We start from the raw sequence: 21,702 nt of genomic DNA on the forward strand, positions 1-21,702 counted from the left end.
TCTTGACTGATCATGACAGTCATCACACGTCCTCACTCTCCTTCGGGGAAGACAAATTCTTTCTGCTCCACGGAAACATTGATTAATCACTACTGCCGCTTCACAACCAACAAAGATTCTTAATTCTTATGCACAGAGGAGTCTGGCCAGAGCTCCCAGCTGTTCCACTACTACCTTTTAATTCACCCCACCCGTCGGGGGAATTGTACGGACGGCTAATGAAAGGAGGAGCACTTTTGCAGCTTCGCAGCGCTCCGGACACTCGATATACATATATCTACTTGAGTGTCCTACCCAATCTTCGATCACCTGCCGTGACTGAAACTAACAATATCCAGTCTTCGAAGAATCTTTGTCAGAAGTTAAAGAAGGAAAGATTCACACAATATTCACTTGTCAATCCAAGGTGATACTGATTGGAGGTTAAATAATATCAGACCCTTAATGGAACTACACCCCTTATAGTCTCACCTTTGACTATATCAAACCAGGACGTCCGGAGATACTGCAAACAACCACACACCACATGGAAACCACGCCAAACGGTCAGTGTCACTAGTAAAGAACTTGTGCACTTACCGTGGCTTTTTGTGGGGGATGATCAGTCCCAATTCCAGTGGGGGAGGCTGAAGGCAAGTCTCCCTTTGTGGACGTCCAGAGGTGGAGGGGCGTCCCTGGTTAGGGATCCGAGTCACGGCACCATCTGTTAAGGGAGAGCAATAACCATTCACGGTTGACCAAGTGAGTGTCAAATTAATATGTTGATTGCGCAATCCACAGGAAACCAAACGGAGGTAATGCATGCTCTGTATTGGGAGGATTCAAAGAATCTCTGATCCCGTTTATTTTGCTTAGCATTTTATATTGTTTTGAGTATTTTAACTCTGCAGCCATACTACAGTACTACAGGCTAACCAATGTTAGTACAATTATTACGGAAACACATATATGGTCATATTATCATCGTTAGTTCGAAGCACTATGGAAATTTTACAAGGTCAATCCTGGCATAAACTAGTTGGATAACAGGAGCGGAGTGTCTGACAAAATACAAAATGTTCTTGTGAGAAAAAGTTTGTGGGAAAGATGCATGGGAAGAGAAAGAAAGAAGTATGTTATGCAAGGAGTGATAATAACATGATTTTAAAGCAAGCAGACAAAATGGAGTTGCTCTAGCATGAGTATCAATATGTCCTTTACACTTGGATAGCATGAATATTAATATGTCCTTTACAACACCACTGCCTTCTCTGTTGTTGTGCGGCACGCCAATCACCTGTCCATGGTTCAGACGAAGATTCCTCCCGCCCTGCATCTGTCATTGCACACTTGCAAGCATCACCGTCACCGTCCACATCCTTGTCCCAGTGCAGCATTCAGTTGTCCATACCCCAGTCATTTGAACGCAAGCACAAATACACAGCCAATGCCCCTCGGGCCACACTTCTAAACTCACACATTTCTCGACTGCTTGCACTTGAAATGTTGACTTTTAGGCTTCTGGAGACGGAATCTTTCCGCAACCTGATAGTGGCGGCCATCCTTCAGTACTCAGTCCCCAACCGCCACTATTTTTTCCGGTGTGCCATCCCCACATTACAAAAGCACGTGTCCCAGAACATTAGCTGTGCCCTCAACAATGTAGTTAATGGGAAGGTCCACCTGACCACGGACATGTGGACAAGTGCTAGTGTCCAGGGATGGTACATCTTACTGATGACACACTTGGTTAATATAGAGGAAGCCGGGACCCCGTCGCACCCTGGGACGGAACACGTCATCCCGACGCCGAGGATTGCAGGCCCTGGGTAAATCAGGGTTGCCCCCACATTCTACAGCTCCTGCACCTCCTCCTCTTCTTCCTCCTTCTCCTTCTCAGCCTCCATCTTCAAAATGACCACATCGGTTTGAAGCTGGAAGCACTGCAGCACTGCCACAGGCAAGAGGCAACAGGCACTGCTGAAGGTAATATGCTTAGGGGACAAATGGCACAACTCTGAAGAGTTGTTGACAGCTGTAACAGAGCAGGCAGATCTGTGACTGTCACAACTGAACCTACAGCCAAGCATAGTCTTGTGTCACAATGGTAAGAACCTGTTGGTGGCTCTGAAGCTAGCCAACATCACACAAGTACCATGCCTGGCCCATGTGCTCAACCTAGTGGTTCTGCGGTTTTTCAAAACCTACCCAGATCTGCCTGAGCTGCTTGTCAAAGTATGCCACATGTGTGCCCATTTTTTAAAGTCAACTACATCTTCTGCCACCATCGCATTGGAACTCAACGTTGCAGATTTTGGAAAGGATTTGTGAGCAACACAGGGCAGCTGTTGAGTACCATTCAACACGCCCGTCGACAGTCAGGTCAGCCTCTACACATAAGAATTGATGAGTGGGTATGGATGTCAGATATCTGTGCCATCCTCCAAAACTTTGAGGACTCCATCAAGATAGTGAGCGACGATGACGCCATAATTAGCGTCACCATCCCACTTCTCTGAGGCCCTCCTCTATGTCTCTTCAAAGGTGTATTGGGGTTTTTGCAAATTTTGGTCAAGCCTTGCTGTCACTACATATGCAATAGCAGCATAGGAGACCCGCTCCTTTATAATAGGAACATTTCTTAAACTGAGGCCCTCCTCTGTCTCTTCAAAGGTGTTTTGGGGTTTTTCCAAATTTTGGGCAGGTCTTGCAGTCACTACATACACAATAGCTGTATAGGAGACCCGCTCGTTATAATGGGAACATTATTTATACTGAGGTCCTCTTCTATGTCTCTTCAAAGGTGTTTTGGGGTTTTTCAAAATTTTGGGCAGGCCTTGCAGTCACTGCATATGCAATTACAGTATAGGAGGCCCAATCCTTAATACCAGACCTTAATAATGGGAACATTTTTTTTTCAATGAGGCCCTTCTCTATGTCTGTTCAAAAGTGTATTGGGGTTTTTCCAAATTTTTGGTACGCCTTACAGTCACTGAATATGCAGTGACAGTATTGGGAACCCGATCTTTAATTATAGGAACAACAAAGAATAGCCAGCTGATGGCGAACTAACAATAGTGAGGGCCAACTGCTGGCCCTTTAGCAGTAGTAAGGGCTGCCTGATGGCCCTATAAAAATAGGCTTTGTGACTTTCAGAGTCTCTCCTTTATAAATGAAACAGGATGTGTCTGATCATGTCTCACACACCACATGGCCAGATAAGGTAGTAAAATGTTAAAATGACATTTACCGGTGAATGTAATTTTCACCATTGAAAGCAATGCAAAAGTGCAAAAACGCATCAAAAATGCTACATGTTAACATAGCCCAAGGTGTGGAGGAGCATGTTTGTTTTTGTTTATTTATTTTGCCTTATATATAAGTCACTACCCTGGAAAGAATGTTCCTTATCATATTTTCCAGGAAAATCCATTTTGATTTTGTTTTTGTATGTTTTATTGTGAGTCCGTAAATGTGGCGTAATACTCTGACAACATTGTTCACAGCAGTGACCTGGGAGTCAGAGATGCTTCCAGGGGTTTTCCCCATGCTGTTCCCATGTGATTTGAGCACTGTTCCCATCGATTTGGGCAGTTTTTAGGCCCCCCGCAGACCTTTCGGAGAGGCCACTGAAAAAATGCTCGAGTTTACTATTGACTTACATTGGGCTCGTTGCTAGGGTTGAGCACCCAAGCATTACGATTTGCTCGACCCAAGCAACGAGCAGCCGAACATTTTATTTAGTGCTCCGTCATCACTAATAAAGATGTCGTTTACCATCTCATGGCTGGTATTGTGCCTAAGGACCCTTTGAATCACGGAAATAAATCTCAAACACCTGTGAATATTTGTTTTCCAGGTGAGCCCAATTAAATTAAAACTACTTGGAAGGAATTTCCATATTATTAAGTAGGCCACAGGTTTCAAGCAATATGGGAATGAAAAGGGATCTTTATGTTGCTGAAAAGCATCAAATAGTGCAATGCCTTGGACAAGGTGTGAAAACATTGGATATTTCACAAAAACTTAAGCTTGGTCATCGTTCTATGAAGAGATTTGTGGCTGCTACAAAACACAGATGGGTTCATGCACATAAAGGCATAATAAGGAAGACTTCAACCAGACAAGTTCATCCGATTAACAGAGCAGCTGCTAAAATACCATTTCAATGCAGCAAATAGGTATTTTAAGCTGCTGATACCTCGGGAGTCACCCGATCATCATGTTTTAGGACCCTCCAGAGGCATGCAGCTGTGCATAAACATATTATTCGGCCATCCCTAAACAGTGTTCACAAGCAGAAACCTTGAAAAGCCCAGATGGATGGAGTAGTGGATGGCCACCATGTCCCAACAAGGCTGCAACATCAGCAAGGAAGTGGTGAAGTCACGTTTTGGACTGGAATAATGAACAGAGAGCTGGTGGAGCCTTTACGATGTAACATCCCTGGCGGCGTGCGGGCATGGCTTCCCATCTCCCACCATGCAAGACGGCCAACTTACCCACCAATCCAGGCTGTGCACTGTGTTCCTCTGCTTGCTGTGTGCATGTGTATTAACTGCTTGTTTAGGGCGGTGGCGGCACTTTCTGATTCTTAAAGGAACAGTGCGCACATTCCAAATGTCTCCCCAGTCTATTGCTATGAGGCACTGGATACTTAAACCACCTCCACCCATTGGGTGAGTAACACTATTTTTCAGTGTATTCTGTGCAAATTCTGACTTGCCAGGTCCTGCCCTGTATCTAGCCGGTTTCTACCACACTGGGGGCTGATTACCCAGGCCTGTACCTGTGTCCTGTATCTAGCCTGTTTACCGCCACCCTGGGGGTTGAGTACCCAGGTGTTCTCCCTCTACCTTTACCTGTGACTTATTTAGTCTGCTTCTGCCATCCTGGGAGCTGAGTACCCAGGCTTGTACCTGTATTTCGTTCCGTTGTCAGTTCCTGCCTGAATAGTGTGCTAGCCCATCACCTGTTTGCCTCTATGCCCGATCCCTCCATTTACCTCTTGTATCTGTTCCAGTACATTTCCCATATCCTGCAGTGTCTGTACAAGAACCTCCTATCTGTCATCTCTGTTCTTCAGCTTGTGAGTGTGTCCACTCACTAATTCATAGTAAGTACCTTGTGTGTATCTGGCTCTGCTTGCCCCATTTCCCTGTCCCAGTATTTATCCTCTGTGTACTAGCTTTCTTCCTGTGCTCTCCTGACCCTGTCTGTTTCATTTGAACAGAGCCCTGTCCTGCCTGACCGAGCCTGAGGCATTCCTGCCTGGCCGCACTTGTGGCATTCCTGCCTGGCCGCGCTTGTGGCATTCCTGCCTGGCCGCGCTTGAGGCATTCCTGCCTGGCATTGCCTGCGGCATTCCTGCCTGTTCATGTCTGCAGTTCCACTCCACTTCTTGTCCTTACCTGTGGCTCTGCTCCTGTATCCCAGTCTGTACTGGTCCCTATCCATCCTGTCTACCAGTCTGTCTGTATATCAGCCGTGTCCACCAGTACCTGCCTGCCTGTCTGTATACCAGCCGTGCCTGCCATTACTTGCCTGCCTATCTGCATTTCCGTTGGTACCTACCACACCTGCCAGTGCTTATCTACAGACCAGCCAAACCCACCAGTACCTGCATACCTTGGTGTGCATCAACAGCTGCGTGACCAAGGTCTTCCCTGGTGTAGCACCTGGTCCACCTCCCTTATCCCTCCTCAGATCACAGAGTTGTTAAGCCGCCGTACATCCAAGGTCGGATCTGGTGAAGAACCTAGTCACGCCCCTCCAGGCACTCCTCAGTCCGTTGCCCAGTGAGAACACAATCCACGCTCACGCCAAACAGTCCACATGTGAGCATAACCGTTTGCTCAGGCCATTGTCCCCATTGAGTCCCACGGTCCTTTGCTCTTGAAGACATTTGAATATCTGTTTGGAGAACATACGCAACAAGAATTTTTTTTTTCCAGAGCTGAAGTCAAGGCAATTTTTGCGCCAGTCCAAATAGAGCTACAGTTGTGCTCAAAAGTTTACATACCCCGGCATAATTTTTGCTTTCTTGACCTTGTTTCAGAGAATATGAATGATAACAAAAAACTTTTTCTCCACTCATGGTTATTGGTTGGGTGAAGCCATTTATTGTCAAACTATTGTGTTTTCTCTTTTTAAATCTTAATGACAACCAAAAACATCCAAATGACCCCGATCAAAAGTTCACATACCCTGCTGATTTTTGGCCAGATAACATGCACAGAATTTGACACAAATGGGTTCGAATGGCTAGTAAAGGTAACATCCACACGTGTGACCTGTTAGCTTGTAATCAGTGTGTGTGCATTAAAGCTAAGTGAGTTACTGGGATCTAGACAGACTCTTGCATCTTTCATCCAGTCACTGACGTTTCTGGATTGTGAGTCATGGGGAAAGCAAAGGAATTGTCAACGGATCTATGGGAAAAGTTGGTTGAACTGTATAACACAGGAAAGGGATACAAAAAGACATCCAATGAATTGATAATGCCATTCAGCAGCATTCAAACTGTGATTAACAAATGGAAAATCAGGGGCTCTGTAAAAACCAAACCACAGTCAGGTAGACCAGCAAAAACTGCCCAGAAAAACCAGGATTCAAAGAAAAACCCACAAATAACATCAGCTGAAATTCAGGACTCTGAAAGCTAGCGGTGTGGTTGAGTTGCGAGAAGAAAGCCATTACTGCGCAAATGCCACAAAGTATCTCTCCTACAATGCGCAAAACCGCAAAGCGTCAAGCCTCAAAACTTCTGGAACAAGGTAATTTGGAGTGATGAGACCAAAGTTGAACTTTTTGGCCACAACCATAAACGTTACATTTGGAGGTCAACAAAGCCTTTGATAAAAGGAACACCATTCCTACTGTAAAGAAGGGAGGTGGATCGCTGATGTTTTGGGGATGTGTGGGCTACAAAGGCACAGGAAACTTGTTAAAAGTTGAAGGAAAGATGTTATCAGCAAATACTGGAGGCAAATTCGCACTCATCAGCCCGGAAGCTGCGCATGGGACGTACTTGGATGTTCCAACATGACAACGATCCAAAACACAAGGCCAAGTCAACCTGACATTGACTACAGCAGAACAAAGTGAAGGTTCTGGAGTAGCCATCTCAGTCTCCTAACCTCAATATCATTGAGCCACTCTGGGGAGATCTCAAGAGTGCAGTTCATGCTAGACAGCCCAGGAATTTACAGGAACTGGAGGCTTTTTTCCAAGAAGAATGGGCAGCTTTATCATCTGAGAAAATAAAGAACCTCATCCACAACTACCACAAAAGACTTCAAGCTGTCATTGGTATTAGAGGGGGCAATACACAGTTTTAAGAACTGGGGTATGTGAACTTTTGATCAGGGTCATTTGGATCGTTTTGGCTGTCATTAAGATTTAAAAAGAGAAAACACAGTAGTTTGACAATAAATGGCTTCACCCAACCAATAACCATGAGTGGAGAAAAAGTTTTTTTGTTTTCATTCATATTCTCTGAAACAAGGCCAATAAAGCAAAAATTCTGCCGGGGTATGTAAACTTTTGTGCCCAACTGTATCTGCACTCGTTCCCACGGATCCACAACGGTACCATGGGAATCCAAACCAAAGCCATGCGTTCGTGGAGCAATGCATGCCACATTTCAAATTCTATGCCAATTATTTTCCCACCGATCAGGTTAAAGTGGCATTTCTGATGTTCCACCTAGCAGATGATGCCTTGAATTGGGTCACCACCCTATGGGAAGCAAGAGATCATATAATCTCTGACCTGCAGGCCTTCCTAGTGGCTTTTATAATGGCCTTTAATGACCCAAATCCTGAGTCTTCTGCGAATACTTCCTTTCCCAATATCCAGGAGCAGTCCAGATGGGTGACGGACGAAGGAGGCCCACATGTTTCCTAGCCTGAAGAGGCAACTACCCACGCAGAGTCCACAAAGGTTGACAGTGTTCAGCAGACAAAGCAGAATACTTCCCTTCCCAACCTCAAGAGGCAGTCCAGAAGAGCGAGGCGTAGAGGAAATCCGCCACGTCAGGTCCTGTCCACCCAAAGACCTCCTGTTTCTCAGCCAGTAGAGGCAGTTACCCATGCTGATTCCATGAAGGGTGACCGTGTTTGTCAAGCGAAGTAGAAGCCGGAACTCAGTCATAAAATACTATTGCGGTATCGCTGCAGCTGCATGGAACACCCTGACGGTCTTTGTTATGTGAGGGTTGGATAGTCTGAAATCCTTTGGCTAGTAGGAGAGGCTGCCCATGGTATTAGTGACTGTCTCCATGGCAAGTGGTGGCCTCCATTTAATGGGAAGTTTTGGGCTAAAAGCCGTGAAGAGCCAGTGTCTGATTCCCGTCCGACAACTCCAAAATCCAGTTTAGGCATTGTCAGGGGAAGGACGAGCCCTACTCAGAAACAGTCAAAATACAGTATGTCTGTACAAACTAAGCTCTAGATAGGAGCAATACACATGGAGAAGATTACATTTCAGGTGCTGTCTGATATGCTCACAGGTCGTCCAGAGCCGAGAGCTCTAGTACTCGCTCAGGTCTGGAGACCCTGCATGGTGTTTCCTGGGGGACTGCTGAGATACAAGAGGTGTCTGTTCCCCATACCTCCAGGTCAGTTAGCAATGTCTTCATCTTCTCTACCAGTTCTTCAAGTTGCTGACTTACTGTGTTCGGAAGTCTACGAAGGAAGGGAGGCAGAGGTGCTGTCCCCACTAGTGTTGAGCCACCCCCGTAGTGTTCGGGTTTGGTTCGTCGAACACCAGGATGTTCAAGTAACTGTTCGTCGAACACCTTAGAACACCGTCGAACACCGTTAAAACCAATGGCAGGCAAACAAAAACACATAGAAACACATAGAAAACACCTTCAAAGGTGTCCAAAAGCTGTCAAACTGCTCAGAAGACAATCTCTTTAAAAAAGCCGGCCTGCAATTCAGCAGCGGCATACACCGGAACCCGACAATTTAGACAAGAAGGAATAGAGCATCACACATAGATTCGATAGATAGAAACATGTCAGTTACATATATAAGAAGTACAGTGACAGTGTTGGTTACTGTACTTGTCATTTGGTGTTAAAAGATTTATTAAAAAAAATATTAGTGTTTTCATGCACCGTCTCTTTAAGAAAGCCGGCCGGCAATTCAGCATCGGTACCCGACAATTTATAACAGAAAGAATAGAGCATCACACATAGATTAGATACATAGAAACATGTCAGTCACATATATAAGAAGTACAGTGACAGTGTTGGTTACTGTACTTGTCATTTAGTGTTAAAATAAAGGATTTATTTAAAAAGAAATTGGAGTGTGTTTCCCCATAATTTTAGTCTCTAGCAGAGGTTAAAAAGACGGCTGGGGCAGATGTTTGAAGCCTGGGAAGGGGCTAATACCCACGGAGCTTCCCAGGCTACTAATATCAGCCCCCAGCTGAATACCTAGTCTTTACTAGCTATTAAAATGGGGAAACCCCAAAAAAATGACGTGGGGTCCCCCTTATTTTAATAGCTAGCAAAGGCTAGGCAGACAGCTAGGGGCTGATATTAATAGCCCAGGATGGATGCCATGAATATTGGCCCCCTCCCAAGCTAGAAACACCAGCCGTCAGTCGCCCCAGAAATGGCGCATCCACAGGATGCGCCAATTCTTGCACTTAGCCTCGCTCTTCCCACTGCCCTGTAGTGGTGGCAGTGGGGTAATAGGATTGGGTTTGATGTCAGCTTATAATGCCAGCGGACATCAAGCCCAGGTTAGTAATGGAGAGGCGTCTTTAAGACACCCTCATTACTAACCCCATAGTCAAAGTTACAAAAAAAAACAAACACCCAGAATAAAGTCCTTTAATTGAAATAAAGACACAATTCTTTATTGTTCTAAATTAAACCATACTTACCATCACGCCCATTACAGCTGAAGCCAACGATCTTCTGCAATAAAAGCAAAACAATAAAGCAACATCATCCTTACCTTTCCATGGCTCCCACGACAGATTCAGCTCTGCTATATTCACATGACAGGCTGGACCACAGCAGAACGCTGCCATCCAGCTTGCCATGCCGCAGAGACTGAGAAGCGCAGGCATGCTTGCGCTCCTCAGTGTCTGGCTGTGACGGCATCCAGATGAGCCGAGTTCATGTCCAATGAACTCAGCTCACCTCATGCACGTCACTGACAGCGTGGGAAAATTCTCAGCGCTTGAGCAGGAGAATTCTCCCACGCTGGGATGGCATTGAGATGACAGGCTGGATCACAGCTGAGCGCTGCCATCCAGCTTGTCATCCTTCAGAGACACTGCAAAGTGCAAGCATGCCTGCGCTCTGGAGTGTCTATGAAGGATGGCATGCTGGATGGCAGCGCTCAGCTGTGATCCAGCCTGTCATCTCAATGCCATCCCAGCATGGGAGAATTCTCCTGCTCAAGCGCTGAGCGCTGAGAATTTTCCCACGCTGTCAGTGACGTGCATGAGGTGAGTCGAGTTCATTGGACATGAGCTCACCTCATGCACGTCACTGACAGCGTGGGAAAATTCTCCTGCACTCACCGCATGGGGAGGAGAATTTTCCCACGCTGTCAGTGACGTGCATGAGGTGAGCTGAGTTCATTGGACATGAACTCGGCTCATCTGGATGCCGTCACAGCCAGACACTGAGGAGCGCAAGCATGGCTGCACTTCTCAGTCTCTGCGGCATGGCAAGCTGGATGGCAGCGTTCTGCTGCGGTCCAGCCTGTCATGTGAATGTAGCAGAGCTGGAGCCGTCATGGGAACCATGGAAAGGTAAGGATGATGTTGCTTTATTATTTTTCTATTATTGCAGGAGATCGCTGGCTTCAGCTGGAATGGGCATGATGGTAAGTATGGTTTAATTTAGAACAATAAAGAATTGTGCCTTTATTTCAATTAAAGGACTTTAATCTGGGTGTTTGTGTTTTTTGTAACTTTGACTATGGGGTTAGTAATGAGGGTGTCTTATAGACGCCTCTCCATTACTAACCTGGGCTTGATGTCAGCTGGCTTTATAAGCTGACATCAACCCCAACCCTATTACCCCACTGCCACCGCTACAGGGCAGTGGGAAGAACGAGGCCAAGTGCCAGAATTGGCGCATCCTGTGGATGCACCATTTCTGGGGCGGCTGACGGCTGGTGTTTCTAGCCTGGGAGGGGGCCAATATTCATGGCACCCTTCCTGGGCTATTAATATCAGCCTCCAGCTGTCTGCCTAGCCTTTGCTAGCTATTAAAATAGGGGGGACTCCACGTCATTTTTTTGGGGGTCCCCCATTTTAATAGCTGGTAAAGGCTATGTTAGAACCTTGCTGTTAGGTTTTTTTTTCCTTTGCTGGTCACATGACCTTGTTGGCCTATTTAATCCTGCTCCGCCCTTCTGGCTTTGCTGGACTTCATTGTATATCTACTTTCTAGCTAGCCTGTGCTCTGTATCTAACTCTGTTAGTTTGCTTGGTCTACGGACCTCTATGTTCTATCTATTTTGTTTGTTCGTCTGTCTGCTACTATTTCTGTTAGGAGGTGTCCCATATTCCTCCCAGTCCTTAGTACTTGTAGGGATTCCCTCCCCACATCTATAGGTCTTCGTACAGACTAGATTAGGACTTTAGCAGGTCTGATCGCAGGATCAGGTTCCCTGTTACATCGTAGGGATTCAGCTGAGTCTCATAGTAGGGACATATCTCCTCTCTTTCCTTAGCTTTGGTAGCAGAACATAACAGTAAGTCCAGCCAGCAAATTCTCTAAGGAAAGATTTTTCTGTTCCATCATGGTGTCGGTTCAGGATTTGGCTCATCGCCTGCAGGGACTCTCTCTGGAGGTGGCCGAGCTCCGTCAGCACGTGAGTAACTGTCCTGGAGCACATTTCTTGGAGCCTAAGGTATGTTTGCCGGATTTGTTTTTTGGTGAACACCGAGAATTTTTTTCATTTAAAAATGCTTGCTTATTGTATTTTCGTTTGAGACCTAAGTCCTCTGGGGATGAATCCCAGCGCGTAGGGTTCATAATGTCACTTTTGCGCAAAGAGCCTCAGGAGTGGGCCTTTTCTTTGCAACCTAGTGATTCATGCTTCAGATCAGTGGATAGTTTTTTTTCTGCTTTGGGACTATTATATGATGATCCTGACCGTGTCGCATCAGCTGAGACTGAGTTGAGACGTCTAAAACAAGGATCGGGTAATGTGGAAAAATATTGTACACATTTTCGTCGTTGGTCTACTCAAACAGGGTGGAACGATTCTGCTCTGAAAAGTCTATTTCTTGCTGGGCTCAGTGAAAGGGTTAAAGACCTGCTAATTGCTTATCCTACACCTGAAGATTTGCAACAGGCTATGCAATTAGCTATACGGGTGGATAGAAGACTGCGTGCTAGGGTTAATGAGAGCAAATCCTCTGCTATGTCAGTTTCTGGTTATGATAATGTGTGTACTAACAGTGGTGAACCGATGGAGATTGGATCGGTGGCACCTCGCTCTCAAGAAAAAGACCGTCGTTTTTCGCAAGGCTTGTGTTTCTACTGCGGAAAATCTGGTCATTTGATTAAAGGCTGTGAGCTTCGTATGAAGAAAGAAAAAAAAATGGTCAGTCACGCCCGTATTGCCTGTTTAAATTCCAAGGGTATATTTTTAGCTGCTTCCACGATTGCTCAGGAAAAATTAATGGAATTTCGGGTGTTTGTTGATTGCGGGTCTACACTGAATGTAATTGATGGGGGATTCGTGGAAAAACTCAATTTAAAACCTGAACCTTTGTCATCCCCCATTGCTGTGGTTTCTGTGGATGGCTCCCCTTTGAAGAATATTACTCTCAAGGTCAGTGAATTTCCTCTCACTATTAATGGTGTTCACCATGAGAAATTGGATTTGGTAGTGTTGAATAACTTGCCTTCTCCAGTAATATTGGGTTTGCCCTGGTTAAAATTTCACAATCCTGTACTGGATTGGTCTACCAGTGAAATTAAATCCTGGAGCCATAAATGTTATGACAAGTGTTGTAACGGCGTATTGCAGCTTTGGATAGGGGAGAATTGCCTGTTCCTATTCAGGATTTTTGGAGAGTTTTTTCTGAGAAGGAATCGCAGGTTTTGCCTCCCCATAGAGACTATGATTGTTCTATTGAATTTGTCCCTGGAGCGACTCTTCCTAAGAGTCGTTTATTTAACCTTACTATTCCTGAGAGGAAGGCTTTGGAGGAATACATACAGACAAGCTTGGCCGCCGGTCACATTAGGCCCTCTAAGTCTCCTGTGGCGGTTGGATTTTTTTTTGTAAAAAAAAAGGACGGCGGTTTACGTCCTTGTCTGGATTTTCGTGAGATTAACAAAATTACGGTACGCAATCCTTACCCACTGCCATTGATTCCTGATCTGTTTAACCAGTTATTGGGGGCCAAGTGGTTCTCTAAAATTGACCTTAAGGGGGCATACAATCTGTTGCGCATGAAGGAGGGTGATGAATGGAAGACTGCTTTTAACACTCCTGTGGGTCATTTTGAGAATCTGGTTATGCCTTTTGGTCTCACTAATGCTCCTGCATTTTTTCAGAATCTGATTAATGACATCCTTAGACCTTTGATCGGTAAAAATGTGGTTGTGTATTTGGATGACATTTTGATTTATTCGCCAGATCTGGAGTCTCATTGGCGGAGCGTGCGTGAGGTATTACAGTTATTAATGGACAATTCGCTTTTTGCTAAGCTGGAGAAATGTGAGTTCGCTGTACAGAGAATTAGTTTTTTGGGCTACATTATCTCCAGCAAAGGTTTTGAGATGGATCCGGTTAAGGTTCAGGCTGTGCAGGAATGGCCTAGGCCTATTGGTTTGAAATCGATACAGAGGTTTTTGGGTTTCGCCAATTACTATAGAAAGTTCATAAAAAATTTTTCTAGTATTGTCAAACCTCTGACTGATCTCACCAGGAAAGGTGCTGATGCGGTTCAGTGGTCTTCTGAGGCCATTGAAGCTTTTGTGTATCTCAAGGAGAGGTTCACCTCTGCTCCCATCCTTATGCAGCCTGATGTTACTAGGCCGTTTTTGGTTGAGGTTGATGCTTCCTCTGTGGGGGTTGGTGCAGTATTGTCTCAGGATAACGGGGATGGATTACATCCCTGTGCCTTTTTTTCAAAAAAATTTTCGGAGACTGAATTGAATTACGATATTGGTAATCAGGAATTATTGGCTATTAAACTCGCATTTGAACACTGGCGCCACTTCTTGGAAGGTGCGGAATTTCCCGTTCAGGTTCTTACGGATCATAAAAATCTGATATATCTTGATGCTGCCAAGCGCCTGAATGCCCGTCAGGCTAGGTGGGCACTGTTTTTCTCGCGGTTTAATTTCTCCGTTACTTACATCCCTGGTACTAAGAATGTTAAGGCGGATGCCTTGTCTCGCAGTTTTTCTCCCATAGTCGGTGCTGAGAAAGAGGAAAACATTTTACAAGAAGGTGTTGTGATAGCTGCTTTAGACTCCGTTTTGGAAGATGAGATTCTTAAAGCTCAGGAGAATGCCCCATCTAACACTCCTCATGGGAGGTTGTTTGTGCCTGAGACCTTTAGGAGAGATTTGTTTGTTGAGTGTCACGAATCTCGGTTGGCAGGTCATCCCGGAATCTCTGAGACCAAGAGACTGGTGGGTCGCAGTTTTTGGTGGCCTGGATGGCAGAAGGAAGTCATTAAGTGGGTGCGCCAATGTACTATATGTGCTAGATCTAAGTCCTCACATACTCCTGCTGCGGGGTTGCTTTGTCCTTTGGAGGTCCCCAGTGCTCCTTGGACACATTTGGCTATGGACTTTATAACTGACCTTCCCCCCTCTGAGGGTTTTACTGTCATCTGGGTGGTCGTGGACCGCTTTAGCAAGATGTGTCACTTGGTTCCCTTCGTCAAACTGCCCTGCGCTAAAACTCTCGCTAAGGCCTTTGTCAAGGAAATTGTCAGACTTCATGGCGTTCCTACTGACATTGTTTCTGATAGGGGTCCTCAGTTCGTGGCTCGTTTTTGGCGTGCCTTTTGTGACAGGTTGGGAATTCATTTGTCGTTTTCGTCCGGATATCATCCTGAATCTAATGGCCAGACAGAAAGGAAAAACCAGGATGTTGAGCAGTTCTTGCGTTGTTTTGTGGCAGACAATCAAGAGGGGTGGTCTGAGTTTCTGCCACTTGCCGAATTTGCTCTGAACAATCATACATCTTCTTCTGCTGGTTGTTCGCCTTTTTTTTGTTGTTCTGGGAGACATCCGTCGTTTGGGTCGTTCTCCAAGTTGGGATCTGCCGTGCCTGAGGAGGAGAATTTTTCCGGTGATTTGGAAAGAGTTTGGACGGATGTGCGTGGTAATCTTCAGGAGACCAACAGAAAATCTAAAGACTACTTTGATAGGAAACGACAGGAGGTTTTGTTCGCTGTTGGTGACATGGTTTGGTTGTCCTCTAGGAATCTGCGGTTGAGGATTCCTTCTAAGAAATTGGGTCCCAAGTTTGTAGGGCCCTTTAAGGTGCTTCAGGTTGTCAACCAATCTGCTGTTAGGTTGGAGGTTCCTACCTCCTGGAGAATTAATCCGGTCTTTCATGTCTCTCTGTTAAAAAAAGCTGTTGTGTCGGATGGTGACGCCTCTGCCTCTGTTCCTCCGGTGGTGGAGGACGGGGAATATGAAATTTCTCGCATCCTTGACTCTAGACGGTATAGAGGTAGTTTGCAGTATCTTGTGGCCTGGAAAGGTTTCGGACCCGAGGATAACTCTTGGGTGAGGTCAGATGATGTTTCCGCGTCCAGACTTATCAGAGCGTTTCACAGGAGATTTCCTGATAAGCCTGGTCCTAGGGGATCCGGAGGATCCTCTTAGAAGGGGGGGTACTGTTAGAACCTTGCTGTTAGGTTTTTTTTTCCTTTGCTGGTCACATGACCTTGTTGGCCTATTTAATCCTGCTCCGCCCTTCTGGCTTTGCTGGACTTCATTGTATATCTACTTTCTAGCTAGCCTGTGCTCTGTATCTAACTCTGTTAGTTTGCTTGGTCTACGGACCTCTATGTTCTATCTATTTTGTTTGTTCGTCTGTCTGCTACTATTTCTGTTAGGAGGTGTCCCATATTCCTCCCAGTCCTTAGTACTTGTAGGGATTCCCTCCCCACATCTATAGGTCTTCGTACAGACTAGATTAGGACTTTAGCAGGTCTGATCGCAGGAACAGGTTCCCTGTTACATCGTAGGGATTCAGCTGAGTCTCATAGTAGGGACATATCTCCTCTCTTTCCTTAGCTTTGGTAGCAGAACATAACAGGCTAGGTATTCAGCTGGGGGCTGATATTAGTAGCCTGGAAAGCTCCGTGGGTATTACCCCCTTCCCAGGCTTCAAACATCTGCCCCAGCCATTTGCTTAACCTCCGCAAAAGACTAAAATTACGGGGAACCCCACGCCAATTTTTTTTTTAATAAATCCTTTATTTTAACACTAATTGACAAGTACAGTAATCAACACTATTACTGTACTTCTTATATATGTGACTGACATGTTTCTATCTATCTAATCTATGTGTGATGCTCTATTCTTTCTGTTATAAATTGTCGGGTACCGATGCTGAATTGCCGGCCGGCTTTTTTAAAGAGACAGTGCATGAAAACACTAATATTTTTTCTAATAAATCCTTTACACTAAATGACAAGTACAGTAATCAACACTGTCACTGTACTTCTTATATATGTGACTGACATGTTTCTATCTATCTAATCTATGTGTGAAGCTCTATTCTTTCGGTTCTAAATTGTCGGGTACCGGTGTATGCCGCTGCTGAATTGCCGGCTTTTCATGTTTCACTGTCAGCACTGTTCCCATCGATTTGGGCAATCACTGTCATGCCACAACCACCATGGCTGTGGCATTACAGTGAGTGGCAGACAATTCCGGCATGATGTGAAAAAATCCAGTTACGCTTTTGGTGCACGAACAGTTATCGAACATAACCTCGAACAGCCGAATTTTTTGCAAATCGTTCGGGTTCATCGAACGACTCGAACACCGCCCAAAACAGCTCGAATTTGAGATTGGCGAACCGTTCTAGTCGAACACCGCTCATCTCTAGTCCCCACATAGTCCCGATGATTGTACCAATGATCTGGTCTAGATGTGTCGTCTTGGAGACAAGACCGAAGACGGTTCCAATAGCGGTATCTTCTGTCTCTTTGAAGTCCAGCAAGGAGTACGCCAAGGAACAGTGCTCTTATTCCAAATGTGTCCACAGACTATTGCTATGAGGCACTGGATACTTAAACCACCATCAACCATTGGGAGGTGCTTGAGAAACACTATTTTTCAGTGTGTTCTGTGCAACTTCTTAATTGCCAGGTCCTGTCCTGTATCTGGCCGGTTTCTGCCACACTGGGGGCTGATTACCCAGGCCTGTACATGTGTCCTGTATCTAGCCTGTTTTCCGCCATCCTGGGGGCTGAGTACCCAGGCTTGTACCTGTATTCCGTTCCTGTGTCAGTTCCTGTCTGAACAGTGTCCTAGCCTGTCACTTGTTTGTCTCTGTGTCCGATCCTTCCCTTTACCTCCTGTTTCTGTTCCAGTACATTTCTCATATCCTGCAGTGTCTGTTCCAGAATCTCCTACCTGTCATCTCTGTACTTCAGTTTGTAAGTGTGTCCACTCACTACTTCATAGTAAGTACCATGTATGTATCTGGCTCTACTTGCCCCGTTTCCCTGTCCCAGTATTTATCCTCTGTATACTAGCTTTCTTTCTGTGCTCTCCTGACCCTGTCTGTTCCATGTGAACAGAGCCCTGTCCTGCCTGGCCATGCCTGCAGAATTCCTGCCTGGCCGCGCCTGCGGCAATTCCGTCTGGCAATGCCTGTGGCATTCCTGCCTGGCCGCGCCTATGACATTCCTGTCTGGCCGCGCCTCCGGTTCTGCTCCGCTTCTTGTCCGCACCTGTGGTACCGCTCCGCTTCTTGTCCACACCTGTGGTTCCGCTCCACTTATTGTCCGCACCTGCGGTACTGCTCCACTTCTTGTCCACACCTGTGATTCCGCTCCACTTCTTGTCCGCACCTACAGCTCTGCTCCTATACTGGTTCCTATCCAGCCTGTCTACCAGTCTGTCTGTATATCAGCCGTGCATGCCAGTACCTGCCTGCCTGTCTGTATACAAGCCATGCCCGCCTGCTTGTATATCAGCTGTGCCTGCCTGTACTCGCCTGCCTATCTGTATTACCATTGGACCTACCGCACCAACCAGTGCTTATCTACACACCAGCTGAACCCACCAGTACATGCATACCACGGTGTGGGTCAACAGCTGTGTGACTGAGGTCTGCCCTGGTGTAGCACCTGGTCCACCTCTCTCGTCCCTCCTCAAATCATGGAGTCGTTAAGCCGCCGTACATCCAAGGTGGGATCTGGTGAGGCCCCTTGTCACGCCCCTCCAGGGAATACTCGATCCGTTGCCCAATGGGACCACAATCCACGCTAACGCCAAACAGTCCAGATGTGAGCGTAACATACGTACGATACCTGAAGGTGTGAAAATAACGTCAGCAAAGTATATAGAGTTTCTGACTGACCGCTTTGTTCCATGTTACAGAAAGAACATATGTAGCAAATTCATCTTCGCGCATGATAATGCATAATCTCATGCTGAAAAGAATACCTACGAGTCATTGGCTATTATGGACAAAAAATGAGAGAAACTCATGATGCGACCACAAATCTCCCCTGACCTCAATACTATTGAGAAGCTTTGGAGCATTCTCAAGCAAAGATCTATGAGGGTGCGAAGCAGTTCACATCAAAACAGCAGATCTGAAAGTCTATTCTGACATCCTGCAAAGAAATTCAAACATAAAGTTTTCAAAAACTAAAAAACACCAATGGATGCAAGAATTGTGAAGGTGATTTCAAAGAAGGGGTCCTATGTTAACATGAAACTTGGCCTCTTAAGATGTTTTTGATTGATAAGGCTGTTGATTCCAGTAAATGTGACCATTTTCAGTTCTTTACAACCTATAAAATGTTTGGAAACTCTGTTGTGCATAATAATTTCGAATAGAGTATTTTGAATGTGACTCGCCCCCTGGGCCATGGGGCACGCGGAACCGGGCAGTAGGGAGACGCTGGGGGTAGTAGTGGCGGCTCGGTCCCGCGGCTCAGGGTGGTCAGACCAATGGTAGTCTGCTACGTGCTTCAGATAATGTCCGACTACGCCACCCGTGGATTGCGGTAATTAGGAACCGCCGCTGCAAGGCAGTCCGCTGGAGCCGATGACGTGTGCAGCTGGGATGGTGTGACTCCCCACGGGAAGAGTGCGGCCCCAGGGCAGTGTAGCGGATGGTGGGAGTGATGGTAGTGAGAGTCCCAGTACCGGTAGTGCTGGAGGAGCGAAAGAGCACACAGACAACGTACTGCAGTCCAATGTCTTTTACTCACAGTTCAGGTAGTCCAGGTCACTTCTGTACAGGTAGTGACCGCCCGAGCCGTGCTGCGTCCACCAGGTGTGGGGCTCGGTCAACTCCCAGGCAGTTCAGGAGCATGGCACAGGGCCCCCTTTTATCCTTTCTCTGGCCTGCCTCACCAGTGACTCACTTTTGTTCAGCTGCCACGGACTTGTGCGGTTAAACGAGGGGGCCCCGTCCTCCGCTGTCCTATATGGTGCCTTCCTAGCAGGTTTGATGAGGTGTCGCACCAATAAATGATCACGACGACCGGTCTTTGGCGGAGGGTAGTTTCTCCTCCACCAACTTGGGATCTGGTACCCTCAATCTGCCTGACCCTTCACCCTGGATTCTCGTGGGATCTTAGAGTCCCTTCCACCTTCTTGTTCCTGAGCCCTTCTGTTTCTCTCTCTCTCCTTCTCTCCTGTTCTGTCTTCTCCTCCTTCCCTTGGCCTCTTCTCCAGGCCCACTTCTCCTTCTCCTCTCAGGCTCCGGCCTCTTCTCTAGGCCTGCCTATGGAGCAGCACTCAGCCTGAGCTGCTGCTCCCTGTCAGCTCTCCTCACAGACTGAACTTCTTCTCTCACTGAACACTGTTCTAAGATGGTGCCCACCTTTTATACCTCCCTCTAACCACGAGCCCAGGTGACCAGCAACCAATGAGCTCCTATCTACGCTCAGGAACCAACCCCTATCTGCCCCTACAGCACTGGGTGTTCCACCCCCCTCCCCACTCCAGGCAGGGACATAGTCGGTCGTGCCTGCACTTCTGTCTAGTGGGAGCACCGTTGAGCTGTCCCTCGGAAATGGGGTGTGTGTGCTGTATGCAGCTAACTGAGCCCTGGTCCATACTCCATCCTTACGTGGGAGTGGAATATCACACCTCTGGACTGAGGTGCAATACCCCTGTAGCGGCCGAACCCTCGGGGCGCTACATTCCCCCCTGGTAAAGCACAGCACGTCCTCGGGCTGGAAAAGAGCAAAAACAGTTAAATACAGGATATGCAAACTTTTTAAAACTTTTCACATCAGAAAACAGGCAATACGGTTCAATTCCCTTTATGGGACACACTTTTCCTTTCTTGTCACACTATTATAAAACACATACTAATACTTCTGGAACTCTTTTGACATATAAACACTATTAGAAAACATTCACATTACTATCTAGCAGCATATAAAAAAACTTTTCATATAAAACATTTGCAGGAAAACATTTTTACAATACATTCTTGGATCCTGGCGGCGGTGCAACTTGCGACCAGGTGTGCACTCCTCTTGTAAGTGCAGGAACTTTGGCAAACTTGTAAACACGAGGGACTTGCTGTCCCGAGGTAGACATAGTAGTCTTTTTCTAAAACCAGTAGGGGGCGCTTTAGGAAGCGCAACTATATACAAGGGATTGGCCGCTCTCAGTCCTCGGCCAGTTTTGGGAAGGGAAATGGCTGCTCACAGTCCTCAGCCTGGTAGGGGATGAGGGGATAACGTTCACACAGTTCCATAACAGCAATTAGTTCTCTGTACCCTGACGGGTAACTATGTACACAGGTACGTGGCTACTTACTAGTAGCGGTGTCCTCCATATGCTCCTTCTTCCTCCTCATATGGTTCTTCAGACCCGTCCGGGTCCTCTCGGCTCTCCTCATAGCCGTAGTGCTGCAGTTCCTCCTCGGTGAGCCGATGGACATGGAGGGTATACAGTCCATTGGCGCCCTCATGTCGGGTGAAGGTGACCACGTCACCAGGGTATAGGTCAGTCCCAAGGGGTGGTGGCTTCGGGACCAGGGGCGCACGTGGTTGGAAGGTGCCTGGGGAATTCAGGCCTCGTGACCGGGCCGGTGACGCTTCTCTCTTTACGGCGCCTGGGGTCAAGGGGCGTGGCGCCGGGCGGGGCGTGGCTGCGGCGCTCGCCGCTTGAGGCCTAGCTGGGAGCAGTGACGGCGCGGCAATAGGTGCGGTGAGTGGGGCTTCGGGTTCTGCGGTGGGAGGCTGGGGCAGGCTTGCGGCTGCTGGGCCTGGGGTGGTAACGTCCCCTGTACTTGCCTCGGTCCTCGTGGCTCCCTCCGCGACGCTGTCTTCGGCCTTCACTCCTTCTGCACCGTCCTCAGAGGAAGGCGCGCTGTCGGGTGCTGGCAGTGTCTCTTGCGGCTGGGTCACGGCCCACTGGGCCACCTCCTCCTTCCACCCGGCGATGACGTTCCGCTGCGCCCGGACCATTCTCCGGTCCAGCTCCTCCAGCGCAGTCCGCATGAACTCTGGGTCTTCTTTGAGGAGTTGCGCTAGCAGCTCCG

General features: G+C 47.0%; 1 protein-coding gene across 4 annotated transcripts in view; it reads left to right on the plus strand.

The window, feature by feature from the left end:
* LOC141259330 (probable cation-transporting ATPase 13A4) overlaps positions 1-21,702 on the plus strand; it is a 1,218,891-nt gene that overhangs the window by 222,817 nt on the left and 974,372 nt on the right. The window lies entirely within an intron of this gene.

The sequence above is a fragment of the Phyllobates terribilis genome, unplaced genomic scaffold, assembly GCF_046119375.1.
Source record: "Phyllobates terribilis strain yellow unplaced genomic scaffold, ASM4611937v1 Scaffold_3__8_contigs__length_932513732, whole genome shotgun sequence".
In the NCBI taxonomy this organism is placed as follows: domain Eukaryota; kingdom Metazoa; phylum Chordata; class Amphibia; order Anura; family Dendrobatidae; genus Phyllobates; species Phyllobates terribilis.